Raw genomic sequence first — 6000 nt, forward strand, 5'->3', positions numbered from 1 at the left:
TAGGCAAACTCCGGCCCTCCAGATGTTTGGGACTACAATTCCCATCATCCCTAGCTAACAGGACCAGTGGTCAGGGATGATGGGAGTTGTAGTCCCAAACATCTGGAGGGCCGGAGTTTGCATATGCCTGGGTTAGAGTGTGGTGCTGATCGTATATCAATTTGTAAGATTTTTATTAAGGCCCTTCATAATACATTACCATAAAAAACCAAACTAAACTAAAATGAAGGGGAAAGTGGAAGGGAAAAGAAGACAAAATCCTTTTTCAGCTTCACTTGTCCCACACAGAGAAAGGTGAACCCTCCCAGCTCTCACCTGGGAGCATCCCTTTCTTCTCTTTCCTCCCCTGCCTCTCACACAGAGTCCTTCTTCAACCAACGATCACCTTCATCTGCATTTTAGGCCCTCCTTAACCCTGAGTGGAGAACCACATGAAATACGAAAGACCAAAGCAGAGCAGAAACAAAAACAGAGCAGAAAAGATGAAGGCTGCAGGTTCGTTCCCCATCATATGGACCACTTCAGCATTGCAGGGGGTTGGACTAAATGACCACTGGGGTCCCAGTCCCAACTCTACAATTCTATACTAAGTTCTACAAACGGCAACATTAAGACTACAGAGTGTGGGGAGGAAGCGGACAGACAGAGGCCCCTTCTGGACTGTTGTACATAGAAGAGCAGGCAGGAGGGGGCTGGCTGAGGGCAGACTGAGGGTGGTGGGGCAGTGCCACAAATGGAGAAGCCTCATTGCACTCTTGAAGTCTGTAAGGAGCAAAGAGGAGGAATCTGGGCTCGGGGCAGGTTCACGATATTCTAGGAGGAGGGTGCCGCAAGCTAGAGGTTAATGTGACCAGATACTTGGGATTGCCTGGGGTTCTCCACAGGGTCCCATGCCTCTTATTTAAGAACCGCAACACCTCAAGGACTGCCTCTCCCCATATAAACCAACCCGGACTCTGCGATCATCATCAGAGGCCCTTCTTTGTGTGCCTCCTCCAAGAGCGCCCCAGAGGGAGAAACATGAGAAGGGCCCTTTTCTGCAGTAGCTTGCCTGGTGACTTCCTTTATATATTGAGGCGCCAGGCAAAATTGTTCCTCTTCAACCAGGCCGATTAATATTCTACAGCCTTTTAAAGCGTTTGTGGGTCATCGTTTTGCTGCTTCTGTTGTTTGTGCTTTTTGTTTCGTGTTATCATTCTGTGAACCAGCCTGAGATCTTTCGATAAAGGGCGGTATATAAATCCGATACATCAAATAAAACAGGCACCCCCAAACTCGGCCCTTCAGATGTTTTGGGACTACAGTTCCCACCATCCCTGACCACTGGTCCTGTTAGTTAGGGATGATGGGAGTTGTAGTCCCAAAACATCTGGAGGGCCGAGTTTGGGGGTGCCTGAAATAAAATAAACCTAAAAGAGCCAGCTATGGTGCTGGAGGAGACTCTTGAGAGTCCCATGGACTGCAAGAAGATCAAACCTCTCCATTCTTAAGGAAATCAGCCCTGAGTGCTCACTGGAAGGATAGATCCTGAAGCTGAGGCTCCAATACTTTGGCCACCTCCTGAGAAGAGAAGACTCCCTGGAAAAGACCCTGATGTTGGGAAAGATGGAGGGCAGAAGGAGAAGGGGACGACAGAGGACGAGATGGTTGGACAGTGTTCTCGAAGCTACCAGCATGAGTTTGACCAAACTGTGGGAGGCAGTGGAAGACAGGAGTGCCTGGCGTGCTCTGGTCCATGGGGTCATGAAGAGTCGGACACGACTAAAAGACTGAACAACAAGAAAAGAGCCAGCTGGATCAGGCCAATGTGTCACCAATCCCAGCATCCTGTTCTCACAGTGGCCAACCATGAGAAGCCCACAAGCAGCAGCTGAGTGAATCAGTAAATCTCCTCACTTGCAATTTCCAGCAACTGGTCTTTGACATCGAGGTCTCTCTGGGTTTTGGGTTGGGCAGGATCCTGACAATCCCTGGCCTGAGCTACCTAGGATTTTGAGACTCTAAAGATCCCTGCACCAAGCGACCTCCTGAGCTGGTGGGTCGGCAGAGATTCTGTGGTGCAAGAAGTCAGCCATCTGTGAAGGAACGCCTCAGCTTGGCCTTTGAGCAAATTCCATGCCCGTTTGATTGTAATAATGTTCTGTCACAGTCAGTAAGCCGGGCCTTGGCTGCTCTCCACACTTTTGGAAACACCGTGCTAATTGAGGCGATATTGTTCTCCTTCCCTTACTGCCATTCCCCACCACTGCCCCTCGACCCCATTCTCGCCAGACCCATTGCTCCACGGGCAGGAGGTCCAGAGGGAATTGCGAGAGAGTTGCTTGGGTGTTTTCTCCCCCCCCCCCCGCCCATCCCTCCACCCATTACTATCCTACATGCCTCATTAATTCTTCTCAGATGAAGATCACGGCCATTCTGCTTGCCCAGGGTTGCTGGGTTCCTCAGGGCCTCGGACAACACACCGTTTCTCAGAAGTTTCAAGCTCAATAATTCTGTCCTGTTGGGAATCGGTCGTGGGAAGGGACAGGTGGGGATGGGCAGAGCTACTGTTGTTGAAAGCAATCCTGCCACTGTCAGGTGGAGGACACCTGCTGCGCATGCAGAAGGATCCAGGTTTGCTTCCCAATGGCATCTCAAAGTAGAGCTGGGGAAAGACTGCTGCCTGAAACCCTGGAGAGCTGCTGCCAGTCAGTGTAGACAATACCAAGCTAGATGGACAAATGGTCTGACTTCGTATAAGGCAGTTTCTGGTGTTCTAGGGACGGGCGATTTTGCCCATTTCAATTTCTCCCAAATTCTCATTTTTCCAACCTGAAATCCAGTTCTCCACCTTTCCACCTCAGTGTGCTTTTTTTTAAAAAAGAACACTCTCATGAAAATTCTCCAGCATTTAGGTGCAAATTTTTCCTAGACACATTTTTTAAATATGTAATTTCCCCTAACGTACACATTTTTGCGGGATGCGGGTGGCGCTGTGGGTTAAACCACAGAACCTAGGACTTGCCGATCAGAAGGTCAGCGGTTCGAATCCCCGCGACGGGGTGAGCTCCCGTTGCTCGGTCCCTGCTCCTGCCAACCTAGCAGTTCGATAAATAGGTATCTGAGGGATAGAATCCTAGTCACAGAATTGCAGAGTTGAAAGGGTCCCCCAAAGATCATCTAGTCCAACCCCCTGCAATGCCGGAATTTTTTGCCCAACATGGGGCTTGAAACCACGACCCTGAGATTAAGAGTCTCACGCTTTACTGACTGAGCTTTCAGACTCCTCATTATTTGCAGTGATTCCTGCAATGCAGGGGGTGGACTAGATGGCCCTGGGGGTTCCCTTCCAGCTCTACAATTCCACATTTCTCTACATTATTTTAGGGGGTGGGGAACACCCACAGGATAGAACTTTGGATGAGATGACTCAGTAGAATGAGCAGGAGGGGCCCCTGAAATGCAGCAGGGCTGACTTGGCACATTTTGAAATAAATGAAGGTAATGCCGAGGGTGAAAGAGGAGAGCGCAAAATATGGTCTGAAGCTCAACATCAAAAAAACGAAGATCATGGCCGCTGAGCCCATCACCTCCTGGCAAATAGAAGGGGAAGAAATGGAGGCAGTGAGAGATTTTACTTTCTTGGGCTCCCTGATCACTGCAGATGGTGACAGCAGTCACGAAATTAAAAGACGCCTGCTTCTTGGGAGGAAAGCAATGACAAACCTAGACAGCATCTTAAAAAGCAGAGACATCACCTTGCCAACAAAGGTCCGTATAGTTAAAGCTATGGTTTTCCCAGTCGTGATGTATGGAAGTGAGAGCTGGACCATAAAAAAGGCTGATCGCCAAATAATTGATGCTTTTGAATTATGGTGCTGGAGGAGACTCTTGAGAGTCCCATGGACTGCAAGAAGATCAAACCGATCCATTCTGAAGGAAATCAGCCCTGAGTGCTCACTGGAAGGACAGATCCTGAAGGTGAGGCTACAAGACTTTGGCCACCTCATGAGAAGAGAAGACTCCCTGGAAAAGACCCTGATGTTGGGAAAGATGGAGGGCACAAGGAGAAGGGGACGACAGAGGACGAGATGGTTGGACAGTGTTCTCGAAGCTACCAGCATGAGTTTGACCAAACTGCGGGAGGCAGTGGAAGACAGGAGTGCCTGGCGTGCTCTGGTCCATGGAGAAACGACTAAACAACTACAATGCCAGAGGAGGTCGGTCTGCTTGGGTATAAGGGGAGCTGGCTCACCAGCTTCAATCTGCTCTCAGCCTGCTGCCTGACACCCGCCTTCTCACTTGCTTCCAGCCCAGGGGTGGCACTGCTGCCCCCTTCCTCTTCCTCTTTACTGTGCTGCCCGCATCCAAGGAGAGGGTGGGGCAGAAACTAAAATTAGTTGGCTCTGGCTGTCACTGGTTCCGGCTCTGGCTGTCACTCACCCTGGCTCCACCCACTGTTGGGCTCCCTGTCTTCCACCCCATCTAGGCCCCAATGGGCACCATCCACCACTGGGTAATTTACACGTTAAGTCCAGAGCATCAGAATTGCCCACTTCTAGCCACTGGGTGTAATAGTAAGCACAGACTCCAGCTTCCCAGTAGCCCTTGCAAAACAGGTTGTCAATGTGGAACAGCCCCTAAAAAACCACAAACAAACCTATAACTTAATTTTATTTTTGCGGGAGGGAAGGCAAAAAATCAATTCCGAACTCAAAAGAGAATTTAGAAGCCCTCGCTTGTTTCTGTGACAGAGTGTGACAGAGTGACGAAGGGCTCCTCCCGATTCAATCACATCCCTGCCAATCCAGGTCAAAAAGATTGGACTTCTTGTGATGAGGAAAGTGAAAACACTTTGGAATGTGTGGGATAACACTTGCTATGAAGCGACTGTCCTCTAAAGTCCCCACCAACAAATCAGAATGGGTACTCTTTAAAGAAACAACATCATCTGATCTCCCTAAAACGCTCATTAAACAAGTGGTGTGGAAGTGCCTCAAGAACGAATACAGTGGTACCTTGGGTTAAGAACTTAATTCGTTCCGGAGGTCCATTCTTAACCTGAAACTGTTCTTAACCTGAGGTACCACTTTAGCTAATGGGGCCTCCTGCTGCCGCCGGAGCACGATTTCTGCTCTCATCTCTTCTTAAACCGAGGTACTATTTCTGGGTTAGTGGAGTCTGTAACCTGAAGCGTCTGTAACCTGAAGCGTCTGTAACCCGAAGTACCACTGTATGTGATTTTTTTTTTCCAGAAGGAAAGAAAACAAAGGTTCTATTTTACAATTTCTTTTGAATGCATCAGTGCGTCCAACAAACTGCACTCCGACCTCTCGTTCTGTGGGTGAGAGGTGTTTTTCACAAACAGGGCCATTAAAAAAACGTCTCCATGGGATTCTGACTCCTTTGGCTGAGGACGGAGCCCCTTCCCCCTCCTCACTTTCTCCAGCCCCCCCCCCCACTCTTACACGCAGTGATGTCATATTCGCCAGCTCCTTTAAACGTGTTTCATCTCCACCTTTGCTAAATATGACCTGTATTTGATCCCCCAGCCTCTGGCTGATGGGGAAGCTGTGGTTTTGGCTTTAAAAAAAAAAAAAAAAGATAGATAGATAGAAAGAAAGTAAAGAAAGGAACCGGCATGAAAGAAGTCACTTATTTTTTTATTTTTTATATATACTTTTGGCCTCCAAGCTCAATCAACTGCACAGGAATTGCTCGGAGTTGTTTCCACTTGCACTAAGGACGTCCTACTCCTAATATTTACAGTCTGAATTGCTGCAGTAGGTTCAGGAGAGTGGGAGTAAGGGGAACAGGTTGTCCCTTTGCAAAGGGGGAAGCGACGGAGGGGGCATTGGGGCACTGTCTTTGGGCCCATGAGACAAGCGGGGGGGGTGGAGAGTTGGGGGCTCTTTTAACACCCAGTGGTGTAGCGTGGGTTGTCAGCACCTGGGGCAAGGCAAGTAATTTGCGCCCCCTAACCCGTGGATTTGCGCCCCCTAACCCGTGGATTTGCACCCC

This window comes from Podarcis cretensis (assembly GCF_951804945.1).
Source record: "Podarcis cretensis genome assembly, chromosome: 15".
In the NCBI taxonomy this organism is placed as follows: Eukaryota; Metazoa; Chordata; class Lepidosauria; order Squamata; family Lacertidae; genus Podarcis; species Podarcis cretensis.